The 27635-nt window shown below is 37.7% G+C and overlaps 1 protein-coding gene across 2 annotated transcripts in view; it reads left to right on the forward strand.

Moving 5' to 3' along the window:
- The first annotated feature begins 12153 nt into the window (after positions 1–12153).
- Positions 12154–27635, forward strand: part of CC1H1orf146 (chromosome C1 C1orf146 homolog) — a 56537-nt gene continuing 41055 nt past the window's right edge. Inside the window, exon 1 of one of the 2 annotated variants that reach the window (XM_042952809.1) lies at positions 12154–12228. The gene's annotated coding sequence lies outside the window, so the exon portion shown is untranslated. Of the gene's footprint in view, positions 12233–27635 lie in introns of both variants that reach the window. The other variant, XM_042952810.1, reaches the window with a different exon arrangement.

The raw sequence follows: 27635 nt of genomic DNA on the forward strand, positions 1-27635 counted from the left end.
GAACTAACTAAAAAAGGACTCATTCATTTCAACTTATCCTCCTCCAGTCTGGATAGTTTATTCTCTAGGAGTTCTGTAAAGCTGTCTCCCTGGATCTCCCTTCATGTTCAACATGAGGATTCCTTCACTTCTTTCCTCATTAAACTCCCCATTAACTATGTCCCACATCTTCCTCTTTGTTTTATATTCTAGTTTTGGTGGAGTACTTCCTCCAAAGGGATCCATGAGAGGCACAATTTTTAAGAACTTGAAAGCCAGAAAACACCTTTATTCTACCCATGCACTTAGAAGATAGCTTAACTGAATATAACATTCTTGAATGGGAATAATTTTATTTCCAATTTTTGAATATGTTATTTCCAGTGTTGTTGTTAAGTCTGATGCTATTCTGATTCTTGTTTTTTTGTTTGTTTGTTTTTATTTTTGTAAGTAGTCTGAAGAATTTTAGGACTTTCTCTTTGTCCTTGATATTATAAAATAGTATGACCATGTACCTGACATGGGTATATTTTCATCCATTGTCCTACACATGTGGGAGGCCCTTTCAGTTTGGAAACTCATGTCCTTCCATGGTAGAAAATTTTCTTAGATTATTGATTCAATGATTTTGTCCTCCTCTGTTTTCTCTGTTCTGTCTTTTTGAAACTCCTGTTATTAGATATGGGAACACTAATACCTTTTCCCTCAAATTAATCTCTTTGTCCTTTAGTTCTTGAGGAATTTCCTTAACTTTGTCTCCCAGTGCTTCCATTCAGCTTTGAATTTTCATTATTGCTATTTTATTTTTTATTTTGTTCATTGAAATTTTTCTTAATAGTATTTTCTTCTTGTTCCTTGGATGCAGTATTTTCCTCATCTGAGGGTATAAATTATTTTTTTTACAGTTTCATACTCTGCACAGTGAGTTTCTCCCAATTTGCTTTTTTTCTATTTGTTTTAGTGTCTATTTTTAGAGACTGAAATTAGAGGCATTCTTTGGCTTTTTCCTCATATTTTAGGGACTCAAATATTTTTTGGAAATTATATGCAAGTGAGTTGGGCTTGTTGATGGTAGTCTTCTTGGCAGAATAATCTGATTGGGCCCATTTTTTATGAAACACCACTGTCAGCATCTTGAGGTCTTTTCATCTAATCTATTTAGATTCCTCATATAATAAAAATCTTCCTATCTCCTGCCTGGAAGAAATGACCTTGATACCAACATTCTAAGAGCAATTATGGTACATTATGGAAGAGGGTATCACTTTCTGTGTGTATGTATTCTCTTATCCTCCCGTTTTTAGCAAAATCCGCTTTCAGTTGCACCTGTAGTCCCCCCGTCAAAGACTATCAGACTACCCTCTCCAGAGAAATAACCTCTGATTTGCTGAAGTCAGGGAGGAGGAGTCACCTGGCTATGAGTAGGGCATCTTGGATTCTGAATGCTTCTTAAACAGGCTTTCAAGGGGCGCCTGGGTGGCTCAGTCGGTTAAGCGTCCGACTTCGGCTCACGTCCGACTTCGGCTCAGGTCATTATCTCACAACTCGTGAGTTCGAGCCCCGCGTCGGGCTCTGTGCTGACAGCTCAGAGCCTGGAGCCTGTTTCAGATTCTGTGTCTCCCTCTCTCTCTCTGGCCCTCCCCCGTTCATGCTCTGTCTCTCTCTGTCTCAAAAGTAAATAAACATTAAAAAAAAACAACAACAACAGGCTTTCAATAATTCTGCCCCTTAGTCACACCTCTGATACACCAGAAACTCTGAAACAAATTTCTAAGCCTCTGGGAGTTCTGAGTTGCTTTCTGACTCCCCCCACTGCTGAGTTAGGCTTTACCTTTCTTTATTAGGTTAATCTTGGATTTATTAGGTTAATTGTCACTCCTTCTTTTGCTTCCAGCTTCCAAAATTGTTTTATGACCTCTACCATTCTCTTTTTTATTTCATGGTGTATACTTTTTATTTTTCTTTAAATATCTTTTTTTTCTTTAAATATCTTCAACATCATTTATAAGATTAAATTTGTTAATTTTCTCATTTTGTTTTAGATTTTTATGTTTTAACTGTCCTTCTTTTGTGTCTTTTTTTCTACAAATCAGATTTCATTTGCTTTTCTCTAATGTTTAGAAAATTAGTATTCTAACTCCCCCATGCAGTTAACACTATTTTCCCTAAAACATATTTTACCTTATATTTCTCCAGTCCACAAGAATCCAATGTGTAATGACATCTTTTGAGTTTCCACTATTGGAAATGAGAAATTAGCACACCTCTCTCTCCACCACTTTCCTCTTACCTTATGTCCTTTGTTTACTCCTCTCTCTGATACTGTTTAGATGTTTTGAGTGTTTGGATCCAGATTATCATTCAGAATTTTTACATGATATGTCTTCCCTTTTAAGAGTAATTTTGACTTTTGTTTTAGCCCAGTTCTCCAGAAAATAGAACCTAAGGTAAAGCTTGTGGAACTCATGTTTTATCAGAGGGTTCAATCCTAGGGAAGCAACAGTGAGGAAGAAAGTAAAGTAAAAAGGGAAGGAGGGAAGCAAATACAAGGAGGCAAGCTATGCTCAGCTTCATGAGAAATAGTTGCTTGCTTGGTCACACAGGACACCTTTGGAGAGGCTAATGGTGCTTCTGAATCTTAGAACAATAAGGGGGAAGAAGGGTGAAAATTTATGTGCTTGCTCTTCCCTATTTTCTCTTCATTGCACCATAGGAGTTAATTCCTCCGTACTTACAGACTGTGACCTGGGCACCTATTGGCAGCTACTGGAGAAGCCAGGGCCTCCCTCCATGGATCTCATTGGGCCAATACAGCTCCCACTGTAGCATATATGATGGAGCCCATGCCAAAAATAGCCTTCCTGCCTGGGAAAGCTGATCCAGCTGGTGGTGTCAGAAGACAAAATCCAGTTGGAGGAATCAGGAGTTATTATTGTAGGAATGGCAAGAGACTTTGAATGGGCTGCTTGGGCTGGGAAGCTGAGCAAATACTGAAACCAGGGAAACAAAGGGTCAAAAGGATCTGAAGAGGTGCATAAATTAATGCATTACATCTGTGTTTAGTTTTTGTGACTATATTAATAAGTCTTTATATGTATGTCTTCATTTAACCCATTTGAGTGCTCATTGCCTGTCCTTACCTCTCAGTTAGTTGAAAATAGCTTGGAATAATTATCTCCTATAATTTAGTATGGCAGCACAGAAGTCTGAAGTGAACATGGTTTTCTTGTGCTTTCTAGGAAACATCTTTTATTTCCTTCACAGATCTTTGTAGATTTTTTTTCTGGAGCCTTGTAATTTAAAAACATTCTCAGGCTTGTCTAGATGTAGGTCTTTGTCATTTATTTTTGCCAAAAACATGGCTATTTCTTTCTGTCTGCATCTATGGGCTTTTTATTCTCATCAGGAAAGTGTCCTTCCCATCATATATTTGATTTTCTTCCACTTGTTTTAGTCTCTTCTTCATGAATACCAATTGTCTTTTCTGTTTCCCTAATTTTATCTGTTCCACCTACCTCTTATCTTTATCTGTTCACCAGGAGTGTCTCAAGTAACCCTCATTATTTATTCAATATTCTTTTTTTTTTTAATTTTTTTTTTAACGTTTATTTATTTTTGAGACAGAGAGAGACAGAGCATGAACGGGGGAGGGTCATAGAGAGGGAGACACAGAATCTGAAACAGGCTCCGGGCTCTGTGCTGACAGCACAGAGCCCGACGCGGGGCTCGAACTCACGGACCGCGAGATCATGACCTGAGCTGAAGTCGGCCGCTCAACCCACTGAGCCACCCAGGCGCCCCTATTCAATATTCTTGCAGAGTCAAGTCTTTCTTCATTGCCAGTGGGGATTTTAATTCTGTGGTTGCGTTATTTTTGTATAATTCCCTGTCCTTTATTTTATTCATAACATTCTCTTGAGTTTCCATTTAATCCTGTTTATATCTTTCTTCTCACACTTTATGGATGCATGTTTTTAGAACACACATGGCTTTTTGTACTCTATTAAGGATGCAAATAGTCTCTGGAAGCTTTCTTTTGGATAATGCAGTAGATCATTTTTATGCTTTTCCTTTCAGTCTTTATGGTGCCATTTCCTTTCCCTTGTTCTGAAATATTTTTTCATAGGTTCCATGTTGATTTTTTCTCTTCTTTTACTCACTTTTCTTTTCTTTTTTTTTTTTTTTTAACATTTATTTATTTTCGAGACAGAGAGACAGAACATGAATGGGGGAGGGGCAGAGAGAGAGGGAGACACAGAATCGGAAGCAGGCTCCAGGCTCTGAGCCATCAGCCCAGAGCCCAACGCGGGGCTCGAACTCACGGACCGTGAGATCGTGACCTGAGCTGAAGTCGGACGCTCAACCGACTGAGCCACCCAGGCGCCCCCTTTTACTCACTTTTCTGTAAGACTCCTCAGACTTAAGTGTTTATCAACAGATAGAATTGTATGTTTCTTTTGGTCCTGTTCCCTTTCCACTTGTATATGTGTCAGATCTTATTTCAATTTCTATGTCTACTAATCATTGACCTATTGAACTTTCCCTGTACTGGCTGTTCTTATACTATTGTCTAATTTTCTGTTAGAAGATTTTGAAATGACAGAGTACATAAAAAACTACAAAATTCTCAGTTTGCACTGCTCTTGGGTCGTCTCTCTGCTCCTCCCTACAATGCTATATATTGGGACAATACACTTCCCAACATGCAGCTTGCTCCCTCCTTCCTGCTCAACTGTTTCCTTCTAGCTCTCTATGGATGTAGTACAAGAGAGAGATAGTAGAGGTAAAGGGAAGAAGAAATAAAGAGGTAATTAATATAACTCTGGCTATTTCCTAAGGCAAGGGGAATAAAAGCAAAAATAAACAATTGGGATTACATTAAACTAAAAAAATTTGGTGCAGTGAAAGAAACTACCAACAAAACAAAAAGGCAACCTACTGAATGGGAGAAGGTATTCGCAAATGATATATCTGACAAGGGGTTAATATCCAAAATATACATTGGGTCACCTGGGTGGCTCAGTCGGTTAAGCGTCTGACTTCAGCCCAGGTCATGATCTTGCAGTCTGTTGAGTTAGAGCCCAATGTCGGGCTCTGTGCTGACAGCTCAGAGCCTGGAGCCTGCTTTGGATTCTCTGTCCCACCTCTCTCTGCCCCTTTCCCACTCGTGCTCTGTCTCTCAAAAATAAATAAATGTTAAAAAAACATCCAAAATATATAAAGAACCTATACAACTTAACACCAAAACAAAACAAAACAAAAAAAAAACCCTAATTAAAAAATGAGCAGAAGAGCTGAATAGTCATTTTTCCACAAAAGATGTACAGGTGGCTAACAGACACATGAAATGCTGTTCAGTAGCACTTGCCATCAGGGAAATGAAAATCAAAACCACAATGAGTTATTCCCTCACACCAGTCAGAATGGCTAGTATCAAAAAGACAAGAAATAGAAAATGTTGGCAAGGATGTGGAGAAAAGGAAACCCTTATCCCCTGTTGGTGGGAATGTAAATTGGTACAGACACAATGGGAAAAAGTATGGGGGGTTCCTCAAAAAGATTAAAATAACAATCACATGAGTCAGTAATTCTAATGGTGGGTATTTACCAGAAGAAAATGAAAACACTAATTCAAAAAGATACATGCACCCCTAAGTTTATTGCAGTATTATTTATAATAGCCAAGATATGGAACCACCCTAATTGTCCATCAAGAGAGACAAATGTCCACCATATATATATATATATATATATATATATATATATATATATATGAATATTACTCAGCCATAAAAAGAGTGAAATCTTGCCATTCACAATAACATGGATGGACCTAGAATATATTATGCTAGGTGAAATAAGTCAGACAGAAATAGATAAATAGCATAAAATTTCACTTATATGTGGAATCTAAAAAACAAATGAACAAACAAAAAGCCAGACTCAGAAACTCATAAATACAGGGAACAAACTCAAAGTGGTGGTTACCAGAGGAGAGAGGGTTGTGGGGATGGGTGAAATAGGTGAAGAAGAGTAAGACGTACAGGCTCCTAGTTATAAAATAAGTAAGTCACGGGGATGGGAAGTACAGCAATAGGAAATATAGTCAGTAATATCATAATAGCTTTGTATGGTGACAGATGATAATTATACTTATTGTGGTGAGCATTTCATAATGTATATAATTGTCGAATCACTATGTTGTAAACCTGAAATTAATATAATATTGCATTGTCAACTATACCTCAATTTAAAAAAAAGAGCTCTGGCTGCCTCAAAAAGCAGTGCATACCTGGTAAAAGTGGTAACCACAAAATTTATAATTGGCACATACACTTGATCTGATGCAGGGACAGAGATAGATATTATGTATTTTTTAAATCCCTTTTTATATGATAAAACTTGATTATGCTTTGAAGGGTAGGAATTTCTTTATCCAGTTCAAAATGCCTTAAATTCAGGAATTTTTATGTTCTCAGACGTAGTTTTTGCTGCTGTGTTGAATTTTCCTCTAGGTTGCTTTTATATTACGACTGAGAACTGAAGGCAATTTCCCTTGCCTAAAAATAAGAATCTGTCGAAGTGTCTAAACTTTGAGGAATTAACCATTAAATTACAGCTACACTCAATAATCACATTAAACCAACAGTAGCTACAACACAAGGGATTATCACTGACAGTTGAGAGCTCAGGAGAGATTTAAATCAGAGGATGAATAGAACCAGTGTGGTAGGAGTGCAAAAATTCTTTCTTAATGTCTGAATAAAGAACTGAATATATTTTCCTTTATCTAAACCATATACATACATGCCCAAACCTATTTTTAAAAAGCTTTTAAAGCCAAACAACCAGCTACTTTTATTTAAAAATGTTTTTGTAATGTTTATTTATTTTTGAGAGAGAGAGACAGAGTGCAAGCAGGGGAAGAACAGAGAGAGGGAGACACAGAATCCGAAGCAGGCTTCAGGCAATAAACTGTTTACATCCAGTCATTTAAAAATAGGAATTTATGGGGCACCTGGGTGGCGCAGTCGGTTAAGCGTACGACTTCAGCCAGGTCACGATCTCGCGGTCTGTGAGTTCGAGCCCCGCGTCAGGCTCTGGGCTGATGGCTCGGAGCCTGGAGCCTGTTTCCGATTCTGTGTCTCCCTCTCTCTCTGACCCTCCCCCGTTCATGCTCTGTCTCTCTCTGTCCCAAAAATAAATAAAAAAACGTTGGAAAAAAAAAATTAAAAAAAAATAAAAAAATAAAAAAAATAAAAATAGGAATTTATATACATGGTGAGTTTTGAGAATATAGTACTGTATCAGTTCCTGTATCAACGACAATTGGGGAAAGGCTAGATTTGAAAACAGCCACTTTTCTTTCATCAGATTTCCTCTACGTTCCCTTAGTCTTTGTGTATGTGTGTGTTTCCTTTTGACAGTTTAGAACATCAAGGTCAGAATGTCAGGAATGAAGCAGATAACAAAAAGAACATCCAGTAGAGCCTCAAAAGAAAATGCTTGTTCAATATTTGCAACTGACTAAAAGGGAAAAATATTGAAGTACATTGACTATCATAGATCTATCAAAGCATTCAAGCCACTAAGTAGATTAGAAGGTTTGCTGCTGCTTATGAAACTGAGACATCTCACAAAAAACATTAAGCTATTCTTTGCACTGTCTCATAACAGCTTGTCATTCTACAACTAATGTGGAAATATGGCATTGCAAGGTTTATGAAATATATATATTTTTATTGATTCTATGCTTTCAAGTTCAAGCTTACATTTTCCATTCAGGAATAAATAATTTACAGAATTAATTTTTCATTATAACTTTCTCACAGCTGCTGAATTAGGGATGTTCTGAAACTAAACATGAATGTAAATTGAACATATTTCTGTGTAGGAATTCTAGGGAGTAGTGAATCATAGAGTTGAGCTGTTATAAAACTGCCAAATATATCTGTGTAGTCAGTTTCAATATATTTGGACCTGAATTGTGTAGATGACCTTTAAAAGCACAACTCAAACAGGCTTATTTATTCTGTTAATAAATGAATCACAGTAATACATAAGACTCCCAAATGAAAACTTGTTAGCAGGGTTAGCTGCTGAACATTTATTTCAAGTAAACACCTCTCAGACAAATTAGCCTGAACCAGAAGACCAAAGCTTGAAATAAATTAGTTCAAGCCTAACAGTAATAAGGCTAAGAATCTTAATAAAAATAGAAGACCCTTTGGTACTGTTCATTATATGGCTACTAACATTCAATGAAGTCTGATATGTTACCACTGAGACACAAACTAGAAGGTGCTTTATATGTCAGGGTGAATGATACTTCAACATTTAACTAGATTTATTAGTGCTTATTAGGTACCAGACATTGTTCTAGGTGCTAGGGATTTATCAGCAAACAGACAAAAGTCCATGCTCTTGTGGAGTTTACATTCTAGTGAGAGAAGAAAGGCTATAAACAAACAAACAAAAAAAACATAATATGTAATATGTTAGAAGGTAGCAAATGACATGAAAAACAAACAAACAAACCCAGCAGGTTAAGAGAGATCAGGAGTGATTCTAATTTTAAATGAGGAAGTCAAGGTGGGCTTTATTGGGAAGACGACAGTTGAGCTAAGTAAGATTTGAAGGAGGGGAAACAGAGAGTGAACTATGAATATATCTGGTTCAAAAGCCCTGAAGCAGAAGCATGCCTAGATATGAGGACAGGAAGGTCTGAAACAGAATGTATCTGGGACAGAAAAAGTAAGTTAGAAAAATAGTAGTAGAAGGGGTTTAGATAGGTAATAGGGTAACTGGCTGACTTAGGCCATTGTCAGTCATCAGAAGGACTTAAGCTTTAATTCTGACTTCTATTTTAATAAGATTACCCTGGCTGCTATGTTGAAAAAGGACTGTAAGGGGCAAGGCATAAATAGGAAGATCTGTTAGGAGGTGATAGCAATAATCCAGGTGATTGGTGATGGTGGTTCAGACTAGGGAGGTGGTGAGGATATGGATATATTTTGAAGGTTCAGGCCACAAGATATCCTGATGGATGAGGTGAGGCATATAACAAGCAAGGTATTTATATTTAACAACATGAAAGTGTGAGTTATTAGCTGTGATGGGGAAGACTAGGGGTGGTATAGGTTTGCAGAGGGAAATTAGTTCAGCTTTAGAAGTGTGAAATTTAAGATGTCTTTTAGTGGAAATATTAAATAGGAAGCTCCTTATACCAGCTGGAGTCCAGGGGAAAGGCTAAAGCTGAAGATACAAATTTGGGATTTGTCAGCATATGGATTATATCTAAAGCCATGAATTGATGAGATCACCAAGGGAGTGAATATAGCCAGAGAAGAAAAGAGGTCTAAGGACTGTATTGGGGGTTCTCCTGCAAGGTTGGGTATTGAAGAAAAAAAAAGTGGTGAGGTACAGGAAAACCATGGTATGGGGTAAGAAGTATTTCCAAGAGGAGAAAGGGGTCAACTGTGACAAATGGTTAAGTAAAATTGGTATTGAAAATTGCTGGATTTAACAATGACCATGACAAGAGCAATTTCTTTGGCATGGTGGAAATGAAAAAGGCAGCCTCCTTATAGTAAATGTAAGAAAGAATTAGAGAAGAGGTATTAGAAACAGAAATTATAGACAATCCTTTTGAGTTTTACTATAAAAGAGAGTAGAAGAATGGATGGTTAGCTAGAATGCAAAGAGGGAACAAAAGATTTTAAGATGGGAGAAATAATGACATATTTATTTCCTAATGGGAATGGTCCAGTACAGACTAGAAAACTGATGTTGTAAGAGAGACAGGAGAAAATTGTTGGAACTATGTTCTTGAGTAAACAAGAAGAGATGAGATCTAGTGTCCATCTGCAGGGTTGACCTTATTTAAGAGCATGCACAGTTAATCTACCAAGACTGGGAGGAAAACAAAATCTGTGGGTAGAGATGATGATTGATGGGTAGATGTGCTCATGAGCCTCAGTGGAAAGTTCACTTTTGGATGCTTTGATTTCTCTCATTTAAATAGTAAGGAAGACCTTCAGCTGAAAGTAGGGATGAGGAAAAGGTGCTAGAGAATTAAGGAAAGGAGAAGGTATGAAACAGTTATGCAGGAGAGTGGGAGAAGGAATGGACTGGGCAGATACTGTACAGCTGCCAGATGACACTAAAGGAACATTTGAATAACGATAGCATGTTAAACATATTGAGTGCTTGTTTTAGGCACTGCTTTAGAAGGCTTACATATATTGATCTATGAACTAGCACAATTATTATTCTTAGTTTAAGATAAGAAAACCGAGAGGGGTGCCTGGGTGGTTCACTTGGTTAAGCATCCAACTTCGGCTCAGGTCATGATCTCTCAGTCCGTGAGTTCGAGCCCCACATAGGGCTCTATGCTGACAGCTTGGAGCCTGAAGGCTGCTTCAGATCCTGTGTCTCCCTCTTTCTCTGCCCCTCCCCTTCTCTCTCTGTCCCTCCCCCACTCACACTGTCTCTTTCTCTCAAAAATGAATACATGTTAAAAGACATTTAAAAAAGAGATTGGTAAGGAAAATTTAAAAAAAGAAAAAAAATAAGAAAACCAAGAAGCTGTCACTTATCTGTGTTCACATAGCTAAGTTAATGGTGGAGGCATGATAGGAAGCCAGGCTATTTGACTCCAGACACTAGGCTATTTTTCTTCACAATCAAATATTTGTTGATTGAAAAGATGAAGGATAAATTAAAGGAAGGAAGGATGAACTATCAACGCTATCTCCACAGTCTGTGGCTTTTTGCTAACTCATTTTTATACTTATGTAACCTAAATGACGTTTTCCAGATCTTATAACTGGATCTTTGTGCAGAGAAGGAACTGTAGTAGTAGGGATGTGGCCCAGACATCTGATAGATTTAGGTTTGAATTTCAGCTCTTTTTTTACTAGCTATATCACTTTGGCCAACTAAATCACTCTGAGCCCTAGCTCCCTCATCTTTAAAATGAGAATAACGTATACTTTATAGCATTTATGGAGAAGATTAATAGAATCATGTATGCAAAGTATCTGGTATAGTACTTGGTACAATGCAGGTTTTCAGTAAGATTAGTTTGCTTTTCCCTCTCTGTTCTGGTCAGTTGCCCAGAACTTCAGTATCCTCCCAGAATGGACCCTTCTTTGCACTTGCCAGTTTCACTACCAGAACTAGAGTCTCTGCTCTCATTCCAGCTAAATCTCCTTGTGGTATTACATGTAGAAAGGGAAGGCTATCCTGCACTCTTACTTGTTGGGAGCCTCGGCAGTTTACTCTTGGATGTCTCTCCTACCCCTTTACAATCAGCCAGCTAGAAACATGAGGGCCTTCCAAGAAGGGTCCTCTGGCAAGCTACCCTTCCTGCCCCCACCAGCAGCTGAGTCAATTCCTTGAGTGCCCAAATCCACAGGTGTGGCTGGAGTCAGGTCTTGATTAATCTGACCTGCCCTGTCCTGGCTTTAACAAACTGTCCAACAGGGGCAGCAAAAGAGTGCCCCTAATTTTAATAATATCAGATATACAAGTCAAAATTTACAAAATAGTTACTGTAGGGAATAATGAATCCGTATTATAAGTGTGCTCCAAAGGATTTTTTCTGGAGCACTATTTTTCTTCCCAGCAATACATATTTTACTAAGGAAGACATAAATAGTTTTGCATCCTAACCATTAAGCTCTAGACAAGTGGTGGCTTTTTCTTTTTCAATTTTTACAATTGTGAACACCAGCGCATAATAATTTGCTGAGTTTCAGTTAGGTTGAAAACAATGGATTCCAAAAGAGCAAACACACAGGCTTCTATATGTTACAGTTACAGCTACTAATGAAAAAGTGAGTATTTTTTCATAATTTGGATATACCTGAGGTCACTGTGACCTTATGTTGTCAATAATAAAAGAATTGAGCCTAAATTTAAAAAATTGTGAAAAATTAACTCCAGGCAAGTAAGTCAAACGCAAAAAACAACTGAAAAACAAACAAACAAACAAACAAACAAACTTACTTTCTCCCAACCACTTCCTGGCTCCTTCAAATCTTGCCATTTAATGATCAGAAAAGGCGGGGCCAAAGTTAGCAAGGTCTGCGGCTGCGCGGAAGCGCAGCAAGTGAAGAGTAAGTCCTGCGGCTGGGGCGGCCACGAAGACGTCTGTGCTTCTCTGCTCTGCGGCCATACTTCCGCTACTCTTGGAACGTTCTGGAAGTTGGGGAGGTGACGTGGCACCACGGACTTGCTGGTCGGGTAGGTGTGTTTATAGCCACTGCGGACCACGCTCTTCACGTTTTTTTTCATTCTCCTGCCAGGGTGTTTTTTTTCCTCAGACTTGCCAGGTCCAATCTTTACCTCAGAGATTTGGAGACGTGAGAGAGAATCCTCCCCACCATCCTTTCTTTTTGAGAGTCATATGGAACGGGGTTTCCTGAGGTTTTTTCCTATAGGGTTATAGAACCTTCCTTTTCGGAACCCTTGTAATCAAGTCTGCGGATTTATATTTACTTCAGGTATTGTTTGTATCCTGGTAGGAAGACTCTTAAGAATGGAAGCCGCCGTGAAGATAGTTGTGGTCCAACCTCTCACTTGTCCGTTAACGAGACTGAGCGGGAACGCGATTTACAGGAGATTTTTGTGCAGTGTTAAGTTGATTTGAATTTGAAAACTTGGGGAAAACAAACGAAATCCTAATAGCCCAGAATCCTAGGGACTTGGAACTGGTAGTGCCTTAAGAGCGTGTGAGCTTTTTATTTTCAGATGAGGAAGCAGGCCAACTGGAGGTGAAGGGATTTGCCCAGAGTTGCGGAGCTCTGGAGTGGATGAGCCCCCGCGTGGCTGCTCGCCCGGGGGCGTTTCCCCAGAGATACTGAAGGAGCCTTACTGCTGCAGCCCTAGTTGTCTGCCTCATTTCTATTCGTTAATTGTACCCTCGTGGGGATCTGCGGACCCCAGTTCCTTTCTCACTTATTAGAAGTGCACAAAATTAACAAACCTCTCATAGCTTTACTTAAATTGTTTATAAAACCTACAATAACGGTGTGAAGAATTAAATGGCTATATATTATGTGTGTATTATCAGGAGGATGATCATTAGCTACACAGTGAATTGTATGGGAGGGGTAATAGAAGTTGCAGTCCTTCCTTTAACCAGCTAACCATTTACTCATCCAAAAACAAGTATTTTTTGAGTGTCTACTTCTGCCAGGTGCTGGAGATAAAGTACTCTTCGTACAATAAATGAGGAAATTATAGAACATTTGGCTTCAACCCAGCAGGAAGACCTTTCTAATTATTAGAGTCATTCAAAAGTAGAATGAAACTGCCTTAGGAGATAACTAACTCACCGTAAACTGAAAGTGACTTTCATCTGGATTAGTTGGTTTCTAAATTTTGCTTTGAACTAATTTTATATTAAGTAACATGAAAAAGTAGATAATATGTTTATAAATAATTTTGTTGGACAAAATGTGATAGGTGCTCAACCGAGATATTCTAAGGTGGATTCTGAGGAAGGAGAGGTCTCATTTAAGTTTGATGGGCCCAGGGATAGTTTCTTGCAGGAGACAGCATTTCTAATGGGCTTTGAAAGAGAAGTAGGTTTTTTGTTTGTTTGTTTGTTTGTTTTAATAGACTTCATTTTTTTACAATAGTTTTAGATTTACAGAGAAATTGAGGCTAAAGCCACAGTATTCCCACATACTGTTTTAGTTTCCCCTATTACTAACGTTTTATATTAGTATGGTACATTTGTCACAATTAATGAACCAATATTATTACATTATTATTAACTAAAGTTTATTCTGATTTCTGTAGTTTTAACTTAATGTCCTTTTTTTTCTGTTCTAGGATTCCTGTCACTATACCAAATCACATTTAATTTTAATGTTTTCTTAGGTTCCTCTTGGAGGTGACAGTTTCTCAGACTTTCTTTGTTTTTGATAACCTTGTTGACTTTGAGGAGTGCTGGTCAGGTGTTTTGTAGGTTGCTCAATTATTGGAATTTGGTGTGTTTCTCACTTTAGGACTAAGATTATAGATTATTGAGAAGAAGGTTACATTGTATCATTGGTACATACTATCAGTGTGATTTATAACTATTGGTGTAGACTTTGACCACCTGGCTGAGGTAGTACCTGTCATGTTTTTCCAATGTCTTCTACCTGTCATGTTTCTCCAATGTGTCTTGAAGACATTGTCAGGAGATTTGTCGCCTCTCCCCCATTTATTAATTTTTTAATTCATTTTTATCAGTATGGATGTGTGACTTTTTGTTTTATAGTTTGAAATATGATAAATGTTATGACTTTTATTAATATAATTTAATATTATTTTATTATAATTTTACTTATTTTGCTACTCAGATTGTTCCAGCTTTAGCCATAGGAATCTTTTTCAGGTGATTCCTCTCCTCTTTTTGACATACTTCTCTCAGTGTTAGTTTTTTCTTTGTTTTTTTAAATTTATTTCTGAGAGAGAGAAAAAGTGCGCATGCACATGAGATAGGGAGGGGGACAAAGGAAGAGAGAGAGAGTGAGAGGGAAAGAACTTAAGCAGGCTCCGTACTCACTATGGAGCCCAATGTAGGGCTCAATCCTGTGACCGTGGGATCATGACCTGAGCCAAAATCAAAAGTCAGACACTCAACTGACTGAACCACCCAGGTGACCCACTTTGTTTTTGTTTTTAATCACTTCCTTCCTTTCTGGCACTACAAAATACCCTAGGCTCAGTTTGTATATTTCTTGTCCCACTTCTTTTCACCATTTCTCCCAGGGATCTCCAGTTCTTTTTATTAGAGAAAAGTATTAGAAACCAAAGTCTGAGGCACCTGGGTGACTCAGTCAGTTAGGCACCCGACTTTGACTTAGGTCATGATCTCACAGTTCATGAGTTTGAGCCCTACATCAGGCTCTGTGCTCACAGCTGGGAGCCTGGAGCCTGCTTTGGATTCTGTGTCTCCCTCACTCTGCCCCACCCCTGCTCAAGTTCTAGCTGTCTCCCTTAAAAATAAATAAACATTAAAAAAAAAAAATCTGGCTGCTAGGTGTGATTGTTTCTGAGAAGGTATCATTTATTTTAGGCCCCTCTCAGATAACAAAGCAAAGAGATATATACACGTGTATGTACTAGTCTATCTATGTCCACCTATCTGTAAGTCTTTTTATATATGTTCAGTTGTATCTCTATTAAGCTAATAGTGATTTCATAAGAATGTTGCCAACACTAATCCATTACCACATGGATCATTCTAGCCTTGAAAGATTAAAAAAGAAATTTAAGCAAAAGTATGAGGAATGAACTTTTAAAATGCTGTTATGAACATTCTTGTACAAATCTTTTAATACATGTTGCATGCATTTCTTTTCAGGATAAACTTACAAATGCAATTGCTAGGTGTGTATCTTCCCACTTTAGTAGGTAATGCCTATCAAGAACTCTGAAAAGTCTGAAATTTTATCCTACTTGTAAGCTAACAAGTTGACCTGGTATTGTTTAATTGATGCTGGCAGAATATACATACATGATGCCTGGACGAGGAACAGGCTTTAAAAATCATGGCAAAAGTAGTAGCCAAAGATTTAGGTTCCTCATGGTTTTCCTTGGCTCCCAAATCCCAAAGTGGGTAGATGTGTTGGAAAAACAGAAGTGGACCTAGATGGACACATGCAATTGGTTACATTAACAAAGAGAACACTTATTAATAAGCGGTGACAAGCTTGCTTACTGCATTTCTCAGTGTTGCTCATTGCAAATGAAAAATGACCTGGATAGAGTCAGGGCCTTCTGTTGTTGGCATTTCAGAAAAAAACCTTCAGGGACACTGGGGGCCCATTGAAGACTACCGCAGCAATCTCTAATTGTTGATAAAGTACAGCATTCATGATAAAAACCCTCAGCAAAGTAGGTTTAGAGGGAACATAACTCAACATAATAAAGGCCATATATGAAAAACTTATAGCTAACATCATTCTCAATGGGGAAAAACTGAGAGCTTTTCTCCTAAGGCCAGGAACAAGAAGAAAAAATGTCTACTCTCACCACTTATATACAACATGGTACTGGACGTTCTAGCCACAGCAAGCAGACAAGAAAAAGAAAAGACATGTAAGTTGGTAAGGAAGAAATAAAACTTTCACATTTGCAGAAGACATGATACTCTTTATAAAATCTTTATGAAAGATTCCGTCAAAACCTGCTAGAATTGATAACCAAATTCAGTAAAATCACAGGATACAAAATCCGTATACAGAAATCTTGCATTTCTATACACCAATAATGAAGTAGTAGAAAAAGAAATTAAGAAAACAATCCCATTTACAATTTCACTAAAATAATAAGATACCTAGAAATAAACCTAACCGAGGAAATGAAAGATGTATACTCTGAAAACTATAAAACACTGATGAAAGAAATTGAAGACAACACAAAGAAATGGAAAGACATTCCATGCTCATGGATTGGAAGAACAAATATTGTTAACTCTTTTTAATTTTTTTTAATATGAAATTTATTGTCAAACTGGTTTCCATACAACACCCAGTGCTCCTCCCAACAGGTGCCCTCCACAGTGCCCATCACCCACTCTCCCCTTTCTCCCACTCATCAACCCTCAGTTTATTCTCAGTTTTTAAGAGTCTCTTATGGTTTGGCTCTCTCCCTCTCTAGCTTTTTTTTTTTTCTCCTTCCCCTCCCCCATGGTCTTCTTTTAAGTTTCTCAGGATCCACATAAGAGTGGAAATATATGGTATCTGTCTTTCTCTATATGACTTATTTCACTTAGCATAACACTCTGCAATTCCATCCACGTTGCTACAAAAGGCCATATTTCATTCTTTCTCATTGCCACGTAGTATTCCTTTGTGTATATAAACCACAATTTCTTTATCCACTCATCAGTTGATGGACATTTAGGCTCTTTCCATAATTTGGCTATTGTTGAAAGTGCTGCTGTAAACATTGGGGTACGAGTGCCCCTATGCACCAGCACTCCGTGTCCCTTGGGTAAATTCCTAGTACTGCAATTGCTGGGTTGTAGGGTAGTTCTATTTTTAATTTTTTGAGGAACCTCCACACTGTTTTCCAGAGCAGCTGCACCAGTTTGCATTCCCACCAGCACTGCAAGAGAGAACCTATTTCTCCACATGCTCGCCAGCATCTGTTGTTGCCTGAGTTGTTAATGTTAGCCATTCTGGCAGGTGTAAAGTGGTATCTCATTGTGGTTTTGATTTGTATTTCCCTGATGATGAGTGATGTTGAGCATTTTTTCATGTGCCTGTTGGCCATCTGGATGTCTTCTTTGGAGAAGTGTCTATTCATGTCTTTTGCCTATTTCTTTACTGGATTCTTTGTTTTTTGGGTGTTGTGTTTGATAATTTCTTCATAGATTTTGGATACTACCCCTTTATCTGATATGCCATTTGCAAATATCTTCTCCCATTCTGTCGGTTGCCTTTTAGTTTTGCTGATTGTTTCTTTCGCTGTGCAGAAGATTTTTATTTTGATGAGGTCCCAGTAGTTCATGTTTGCTTTTGTTTCCCTTGCCTCCAGAGGTTTTTGTTTCCCTTGCCTCCAGGTGAAAGAGGTTTTTGCCTGCTTTCTCCAGGATTTTGATGGCTTCCTGTCTTGCCTTTTATCCATTTTGAGTTTATTTTTGTGTATGGTGTAAGAAAGTGGTCCAGGTTCATTGTTCTGCATGTCATTTTTCCCATCACCACTTGCTGAAGAGACTGTCTTTATTCCATTAGATATTCTTTCCTGCTTTGTCAAAGATTAGTTGGCCATACGTTTGTGGGTCCATATCTGCGTTCTCTATTCTGTTCCATTGATCTGAGTGTCTGTTCTTGTGCTAGTACCATACTGTCTTGATGATTACAGCTTTGCAGTATAGCTTGAAGTCTGGGATTGTGATGCCTCCTGCTTTGGTTTTCTTTGTCAAGATTGCTTTGGCTATTATGGGTCTTTTCTGGTTCCACACAAATTTTAGGATTATTTGTTCTAGCTCTGTAAAGAATGCTGGTGTTATTTTGATAGGGATTGCATTGAATATGTAGATTGCTTTGGGTAGTATCGACATTTTAACAATATTTGTTCTTCCTATCCAGGAGCATGGAATCTTTTTCCATTTTTTTGTGTCTTCTTCAATGTCTTTCATAAGCTTTCTATAGTTTTCAGTGTATAGGTTTTTCACCTCTTTGGTTACATTTATTCCTAGGTATTTTATGGTTTTTGGTGCAACTGTAAATGGGATTGATTCCTTGATTTCTCTTTCTTTCGCTTCATTGTTGGTGTATAAGAATGCAACTGATTTCTGTGCATTGATTTTATATCCTGCCACTTTGCTGAATTCATGAACCAATTCTAGCAGTTTTTTTGGTGGAATATTTTGGGTTTTCCGTATAGACTATCATGTCATCTGCAAAGAGTGAAAGTATGAACTCCTCCTGGCCAGTTCGGATGCCTTTTATTTCTTTGTGTTGTCTGATTGCAGAGGCTAAGACTTCCAATACTATGTTGAATAACAGTGGTGAGAGTGGACATCCCTGTCTTGTTCCTGACTTTAGGGGGAAAGTTCTGTTTTTCTCCATTGAGGATGATATTAGCATTGGGTCGTTCATATATGGCTTTTATGATCTCGAGGTGTGCTCCTTCTTTCCTATTCTTGATGTTTTTTATCAAGAAAGGATGCTGTATTTTGTCAAATGCTTTCTCTGCATCTGTTGAGAGGATCATATGGTTCTTGTCCTTTCTTTTATTGATGTGATGAATCGCGGTAATTGTTTTGCGAATATTGAACCAGCCCTGCATCCCAGGTATAAATCCCACTTGGTCGTGGTGAATAATTTTTTTAATGTATTGTTGGATCCAGTTGGCTACTATCTTGTTGAGGATTTTTGCCTCCGTATTCATCAGGGAAATTGGTCTATAGTTCTCCTTTTTAGTGCGGTCTCTGTCTGGTTTTGGAATCAGGGTAATGCTGGTTTCATAGAAAGAGTTTGGAAGTTTTCCTTCCATTTCTATTTTTTGGAACAGCTTCAAGAGAATAGGTGTTAACTCTTCCTTAAATGTTTGGTAGAATTCCTCTGGAAAGCCATATGGCCCTGGACTCTTGTTTTTTGGGAGATTTTTGATTACCAATTCGAATTCCTTACTGGTTTTAGGTCTGTTCACATTTTCTATTTCTTCCTGTTTAGTTTTGGTAGTGTATATGTTTCTAGGAATTTGTCCATTTCTTCCAGATTGCCCATTTTATTGGCATATAATTACTCATAATATTCTCTTACTGTTTTTATTTCTGCTGTGTGGGTTGTGATCGCTCCTTTTTCATTCTTGATTTTATGTATTCTGGTCCTTTCCTCTTTCTTTTTGATCAAACTGGCTAGTGGTTTATCAATTTTGTTCATTCTTTCAAAGAACCAGATTCTGGTTTCATTGATCTGTTCTGTTTTTTTTTGGTTTCGATAGCATTAATTTCTGCTCTAATCTTTATTATTTCCTGTCTTCTGCTGGTTTTGGGTTTTATTTGCTATTCTTTTTTCAGCTCCTTAAGGCATAAGGTTAGGTTGTATATCTGAGATCTTTCTCCCTTCTTTAGGAAGGCCTGGATTGCTATACACTTTCCTCTTGTGGACTGCCTTTGCTGTGTCCCAGAGGTTTTGGGTTGTGGTGTTATCATTTTCATTGACTTCCATATACTTTTTAATTTCCTTTTAACTGCTTGGTTAGCCCATTCATTCTTTAGTAGGATGTTCTTCAGTCTCCAAGTATTTGTTACCTTTCCAAATTTTTTCTTGTGGTTGATTTCGAGTTTCATAGCATTGTGGTCTGAAAATATGCACAGTATGATCTCAGTCTTTTTGTACTTAGGGCTTATTTGTGTCCCAGTATATGGTCTATTCTGGAGAACGTTCCATGTGCACTGGAGAAGAATGTATATGCTGCTGCTTTAGGATGAAATGTTCTGAATATATCTGTTAAGTCCATCTGGTCCAGTGTGTCATTCAAAGCCATTGTTTCCTTGTTGATTTTTTGATTAGATGATCTGTCCATTGCTGTGAGTAGGGTGTTGAAGTCTCCTATTATGATATTACTATCAATGAGTTTCTTTATGTTTGTGATTGATTTATATATTTGGGTGCTTTCACATTTGGTGCATAAATATTTACAATTGTTAGGTCTTCTTGGTGGATAGAGCCCTTGATTATAATATAATGCCCTTCTGCATCTCTTGATACAGCCTTTATTTTAAAGTCTAGATTGTCTGATATAAATATGGCTACTCCGGCTTTCTTTTGTTGACCATTAGCATCATATATGGTTCTCCATCCTCTTATTTACAATCTGAAGGTGTCTTTAGGTCTAAAGTGGGTCTCTTGTAAACAGCATATAGATGGATTTTGTTTTCTTATCCATTCTGTTACCCTATGTCTTTTGATTGGAGCATTGAGTCCATTGACGTTTAGAGTGAGTACTGAAAGATATGAATTTATTGCCATTATGATGTTTGTAGAGTTGGAGTTTCTGGTGGTGTTCTCTGGTCCTTTATAATCTTTGTTGCTTTCGGTATTTATTTATTTATATATATATTTTTTTCATCTTTTTCCCCCTCAAAGAGTTCCCCTTAAAATTTCTTGCAGGGCTAGTTTAGTGGTCACAAACTCCTTTAATTTTTGTTTGTCTGGGAAGCTTTTTATCTCTCCTTCTATTTTGAATGACAGTCTTGCTGGATAAAGAATTCTTGGCTGCATATTTTTCTGATTCAGTACACTGAATATATCCTGCCACTCCTTTCTGGCCCGCCAAGTTTCTGTGGATAGGTCTGCTGCAAACCTGATCTGTCTTCCCTTGTATGTTAGGGACTTTTTTTCCCTTGCTGCTTTCATGATTCTCTCCTTGACTGACTATTTTGTGAATTTGACTATGATATGCCTTGTTGATGGTCAGTTTTTGTTGAATCTAATGGGGGTCCTATGTGCTTCCTGGGTTTTGATATCTGTGTCTTTCCCCAGGTTAGGAAAGTTTTGTGCTATGATTTGCTCACATAACCCTTCTACCCCTATTTCTCTCTCTTCCTCTTCTGGGACCCCTATGATTCTGATGTTGTTCTTTTTTAATGAGTCACTGATATCTCTAATTCTTAAATCATGATTTTTTGCCTTAAGCTCCCTCTTTTTTTTCTGCTTCATTATTCTCTATAAGTTTGTCCTCTATATCACTGATTCTCTGTTCTGCCTTATCCGTCCTTGCTACCACTGCATCCATCCATGATTGCAGCTCAGTTATAGCATTTTGAGTTTCATTCTGGCTATTTTTTACTTCTTTTATCTCTGCAGAAAGGGATTCTAATCTATTTTTGACTCCAGCTAGGATTCTTATTATTGTGATTCTAAATTCTGGTTCAGACATCTTGCTTGTATCTGTGTTGGTTAAATCCCTGGCTGTCGTTTCTTTGTGCTCTTTCTTTTGGGGTGAATTCCTTTGTTTTGTCATTTTGAAGGGAGAAAAGGAATTAATGAGGTAGAAAAATGAAAACAAAAAATATTAAAATTAAAAAAATACTAAAATTTAAGAATTAAACACACACACACAAAAATTGAATAAATGATGCTAGATCCTAGGTGTGTTTTGGTGGGTGTTGAAAGTGGTTTGACAGATTAGAGGAAAAAAAGAGGGGCGGGAAAGGAAATCGTTTGAGAATTTGAAAAAATGAATACATTGAAGTAGACTAAAATGAGACGATGGGAGTAAAATAGAATTTGAAAAAAGTTACACAAAAGTAAATATACTAGAAAAAAATTTAAAATATTTTTAATAAAAATTAAAAATAAATTTTTCTCTTTCTGTATTCAAGAAAAAAGAAACAAAAAGAAAAAAAGAAAAAATCGTTTGAAAATTTGAACAAGTGCATACACTGTAGTAGACTAAAATAAAATGATGCAAGTAATATAGAATTTGAAAAAATTTACATAAAAGCAAAAACTATAGTAAAAAAATTAAAGAAAAATATTTTTAATAGAAATTGAACATAAAAATGAGGTTTTTCTCTTTCTGCATTCAAGGAAAAGAAAAAAAAGAAAAAAGAAAAAGAAAAAGAAATCGTTTGAAAATTTGAAAAGGTGAATACATTGAAGTAGACTAAAAGAAAATGATGGAAGTAGGATAGAATTTGAAAAAATTTACACAAGAATAAAAAATAGAGTAAAAAAATTAAAAACATTTTTAATAAAAATTGAAGATAAAAATGAATTTTTTCTCTTTCTGCTGAATTCTGTGGTTCAGGTTGTGCAGATTGTTGTGTTAATCCTCCAGTCAGTTTTCTAGGTGTGTAGGATGGTTTAGTGTTGGTCTGGCTGTATTTCATGGACGCGAGACACACAAAAAACTTCTATGCTGTTCTGCCATCTTGGTTCCTCCTAGACTTTAGATTTGTTGTTACCATTGGGTTCATATTATAACTTCTTATGTTATAGCAGTCTATATCAATGTGATGGTTGCTTAAGTTTGAACACATTCTAAAAGCACTAAATTTTTACTCCCTACTCCATATTTTAGGTATATGTTGTCATATGCTACATCTTTTTATTTTGTGTATCCTTTGACCAATTTTTATCAGTATAATTGATTTTACTACTGTTGTGTTTTAATGTTGACATTGGCTTTATAAATTATTAATCTGCCTTTATGTTTGATTTTATCTATGAATTTATTTCCTTTCATAATTTTTTCCACTTATGGCCTTTTCTTTCTTCTTAAAGAATTATCTTAAAATTTTGTGTAAAGCTAATTTAATGGTGATGAACATCTTTAACTTTTGTCAGAGGATCTTACAACCTCTCCTTCTGTTCTGAGTGATAAACTTGCTGAGTAGAGTATTCTTCACATAGGTTTTTTTCCTTTCAGCACTTTGAATGTGTCCTGCCTCTCCAGTCTGGTCTGCAAAGTTTCTTCCAAAAATCAACTGATAGCTTTCTGGCATTTTCCTTGTATATAACTGTTTTCTTTTTTCTTGCTCCTTTTAAAATTCTCTATCATGAGTTTTGCTGTTCTGAATATGTGTATTGGTGTGGACTAACTTGGGTTTACCTTTATATAGGCTGGCTGTACTTCCTGGACTTGGATGGCTGTTTTCTTTTCCAGAGTAGGGAACTTTTCATCTGTTATTTTTTTTAGGTAAGTTTTCTGCCCCTTACTCTTTATCTGTTCCTTCCAGGATCTCTGTAATGGGAGTGTTACTGTACTTGATGATATTGCTGAGTTCCTGTAACCTATTTTCATTTGTTGTTACTCTTTTTGCTATTAAACTTGGTTGCTTTCCATTACTCTGTCTTCCAGATCATTGATCCTTTCTTCTGTATCCTCTAATCTGTTTGTCGATTCTCTCTAGTGTATTTTTTTTTATTTCAGTTATTGAATTTTTAAGTTCTGACTAGTTCTTTTTTATATTTTATGTCTCTTTGTTGAGGTTGTTAACTGAGATTGCTGTCTTTTTTCAAGTTGTATTTTTATGATCATTACTTTGAATTCTTTATCTCTGTTTCATTTAGTTCATTTACTATGATTTTGTCTTGTTCTTTCATTTGAGACATATCTTGTGTCTCCTTTTTGTCTAATGATCAGTTTTTGTTTCTATGTATTAAGTAAGTCACTTATGTCTCGTGGTCTTGAAAGAAGTAGCCTCATGTAGAAGATGTCCTATGGTGCCCTGTAGTGCAATCCCTCTGGGTCTCCAGAACCAGGCTCTCCAATGGTCTTGCTTGTGTCTGCTGTACTAAATGATAAATGTCATGTTTGTTCTGACTGTTCTGCCAACCAGCCATTCCCCACCATTCTCCCTTGGGTTTCTCTATTCCCTGAGGCACAACAATATTGAAATTAGGCCAGTCAGTAACCCTACAGTGGACTCTGAGTGTTCATGTGAAACGAAGAGTCCACATACCTCACCTTAAATTGAAAGCTAGCAATAACTAAGCTTAGTGAGGAAGGCATGTCAAAAGGCCAAGATGGGCTGAAAGTTAGGCCTCTTGCAGTTAACCAGTTAGCCAGGTTATGAATGCAAACAGTTTGTGAAGGAAATTAAGAGTGCTATTCCAATCAACACACAAATGATAAGAAAGCAAAATAGCCTTTTTTACTGATAAGGAAAAAGTTTTAATGAGCTGAATAGATCAAACCAACTACTATAGTCCCTTAAATTCCTAATCCAGAGCAAGGCCCTAACTCTTTTCAATTCTGTGAAGACTAAGAAAGGCCAGGAGGCTGCAGAAGTAAAAATTTGAAGCTAGCAGAAGTTGGTTCATGAGATTTAAGAAAAGACCTCTCCATAAAAGTACAAGGTGGGGGTGCCTGGGTGGCTTACTTGATTAAGTGTCCAACTTCAGCTCAGGTCATGATCTTGCAGTTTGCGAGTTTGAGCCCCACATTGGGCTCTGTGCTGACAGCTTGGAGCCTGGAGCCTGCTTCAGATTCTGTGTCTCCCTCTCTCTCTGAGCCCCCCCCCCCCCCCCCCCGTCTCTCTCTCTCTTTCAAAAATAAATAAACATTAACAATTTTTTTTTTTTAAGTAGAAGGTGAAGGAGCAGATGCTGATGTAGAAGCTGCAGCAAGTTATCTAGAAGATCTAGCTAAGATAATTCATGAAGGTGGCTACATAAACAACAGAATGTAGATGTAACTAACAGCCTTGTATTGGAAGGAGATGCCATCTAGGACTTTCTTAGCTAGAGAGAAGTCAGTGGAAGTCAATACCTGGCTTCAAAGTGCCAAAGGATAGATAGGCTGACTTTCTTGTTAGGGGCTAATGCAGCTAATGATTTGAAGTTGAAGCCAGTGGTCATTGCCATTCTGAAAATCTTAGGGCCTTTAAGAATTGTGCTAAATCTGTGCTTGTGCTGTATAAATGGAACAACAGATCTGAGTGATGGCTCATCTGTTTATAGCATGGTTTACTGAATATTTCAAACCTACTTTTGCGATGTACCACTCGGAAAAAAAGTTTTTTTTTAAATATTACTGCTCATTGGCATTGCACCTGATCACCCAAGGGTTTTGAGATGTACAGTGAGATTAATGTTGTTTTCTTGACTACTGACACATCTGTTGTACAACTCATAGATCAAGGAGTAATTTCGACTTTCAAATCTTACTATGAGAAATGTGTTTCATAAGGCTACAGTTGCTGTAAATAGTGATTCTTCTGATGGATCTGGGCAAAGTTGGTTGAAAAACTTCTGGAAAGGAGTCACCATTCTAGGTCCCATTAAGAACATTCATGATTCATGGGAAGAGGTCAAAATATCAACATGAACCAGAGTTTGCAAGATGCTGATTCTTACCCTCATAGATAGTGGAGGGGTTCAGGACTTCATTGGAGGAAATAATTGCAGATATGGTGGAAATAGCAAGAGAAGTAGAATGAGAACTAGAGCCTGAATATGTGACTCAATGGCTGCAATCAATGACTGAAAGACTTTCACTGGGGAGTTGCTGCTTTTATTTTTTAAGTTTATTTATTTTGAAAGAGGGAGCATGCAATCCGGGGGAAGGGCAGAGAGAGAGAAGAGAGAGAATCCCAAGCAGGATCCACGTCATCAGTGCAGAGCCTGACATGGGCTTCGACTCCACGAACCATGAGAATAAGACCTGAGCTGAAGTCAAGAGTCAAATGCTTAACTGACTGAGCCACCCAGGTGTTCTTGAGAACGTACTTCTTAAGGATGGGCACAGAAAGTGGTTTCCTGAGATGGAATCTACTCCTGGCAAAGTTGCTGTGCAGGTGGTTGAAATGACAACAGAGGATTTAGAATATTACATAAACTTAGTTGATAAAGCAGCAGCAGGGTTTGAAAGGACTGACTCCAATTTTGAAAGAAGATCTACTGTCAATAAAATGTTATCAGACAGCATCATGTGCTATAGGTGAATGGATTCTGAACACAAGAGTCAATCAGTATGGCAGACTTCCTTGTTGTCTTATTTTAAGAAATTGTCACAGCCAGACAAACTTTCAGCAGCCACTATCCTGGTAAGTCAACAACCATCAACATTGAGGCAAGACCCTTCTCCAGCAAAAAGGTGACATTCACTGAAAGCTCAAGATTACGGTTAGCATTTTTAGCAAAAAAGTATTTTGTTTTTCTAATGTTTACTTATTTTTGAGAGAGAGAGAGAGACAGAGACAGAGCATGAGCAGGGGAGGGGCAGAGAGAGGAGACAGAATCTGAAGCAGACTCCAGGCTCTGAGCTGTCAGCACAGAACCCAACATGGGGCTGGAACTCAGGAGCTATGAGATCATGACCTGAGCTGAAGTCAGATGCTTAACTGACTGAGCCACCCAGGCAAGCCAAGAAAGTATTTTTTAATTAAGATATGTACATTTTTTAAGACATAATGTTGGGGCGCCTGGGTGGTCAGTTGATTAAGTGTCCAACTTCGGCTCAGGTCATGATGTTGGGGTTTGCGAGTTCGAGCCCCACATTGGGCTCTGTGCTGACAGTTCAGAGCCTGGAGCCTGCTTCCAGTTCTGTGTCTCCCTCTGTCTCTGCCCCTACCCCACTTGTGCTCTGTCTCTATCAAAAATAAATAAATGTAAACAAAAATTTTTTAAAAAGACATAATGCTATTGCACACCCAGCAGACTATAGTATAGTAGAACTCTCTTTTTAAAGTTTATTGATTTATTTTGAGAGAGACAGAGACAGCACAAGTGGGGGAGGGGTAGAGAGAAAGAAATTGAGACAATTTCTCAATTGGGTGGGACGCCTGAGTGGCTCAGTCATTAAGCATTTGACTTCAGGTAATGTCACAGTTCATGAGCATGAACTCTGCTTTGGGTGAGCACGAGCCCTGTGTCAGGTAAGCACAAGCCCTGCTTCCCGCAAAAACATGAGTTCCACTTCTGGTGAGCCCAGCTTCTCTCTCCCTCTCTCCCTCTTTCTCTGTCTCCCTCCGTCTTCCTCTGTCTCCCTCTCTCTCTCTGCCCCTCACTCACTTGCTCTCTCCCTCAGTCTCTCTCACACACACACACACACAGAAAAAAAAAAAAAAAGAAGAAGAAAGAAAAAATCCTAAGCATGCAAGCAGCCTGTGAGCTGCTAGTGCAGAGCCCAACTCAGGTCTCCTACTCTTGAAACCATGAGATTATGACTGAGCCAAAACGAAGAGTCAGATGCTTACCCTACTGAGCCACCCAGACGCCCAGTATAATATACATAACTTTTTTACTTTATTTCTATTATTATTATTATTTTTTAAATAGGCTCCATGCCTAGTGTGGAGCCCAAAGCAGGCCTTAGAACTCATGACCCTGAGATCACAACCTGAACTCAAGATCAAGAGTCGGACCCTTAACTGACTGAGCCACCCAGGTGCCCCAAGCATATGTAACTTTTATATGCACCAGGAAACCAAAAAATTCATTTAACTTACATTATTGTGATATTTGCTTTACTGGGGGGGATCTAGAACCTAATTCACAATTTCTCTGAGATATACCTGTATTTAGATTTCTCTTTTCTTATTTCCATATCTTCACTATTGGAATTTTTGTCTTATTAGAACAGTGTCCATTTCATATAGGCATCAAATTTGCTGATACAGAGTTGTTAAAATCTTTATAATATTTTTAACTTCTGAAAGCTTGGCAGTGATATTCCTTCTTACA

The sequence above is a fragment of the Panthera leo genome, chromosome C1 (assembly GCF_018350215.1).
Source record: "Panthera leo isolate Ple1 chromosome C1, P.leo_Ple1_pat1.1, whole genome shotgun sequence".
NCBI classification, from domain to species: Eukaryota; Metazoa; Chordata; class Mammalia; order Carnivora; family Felidae; genus Panthera; species Panthera leo.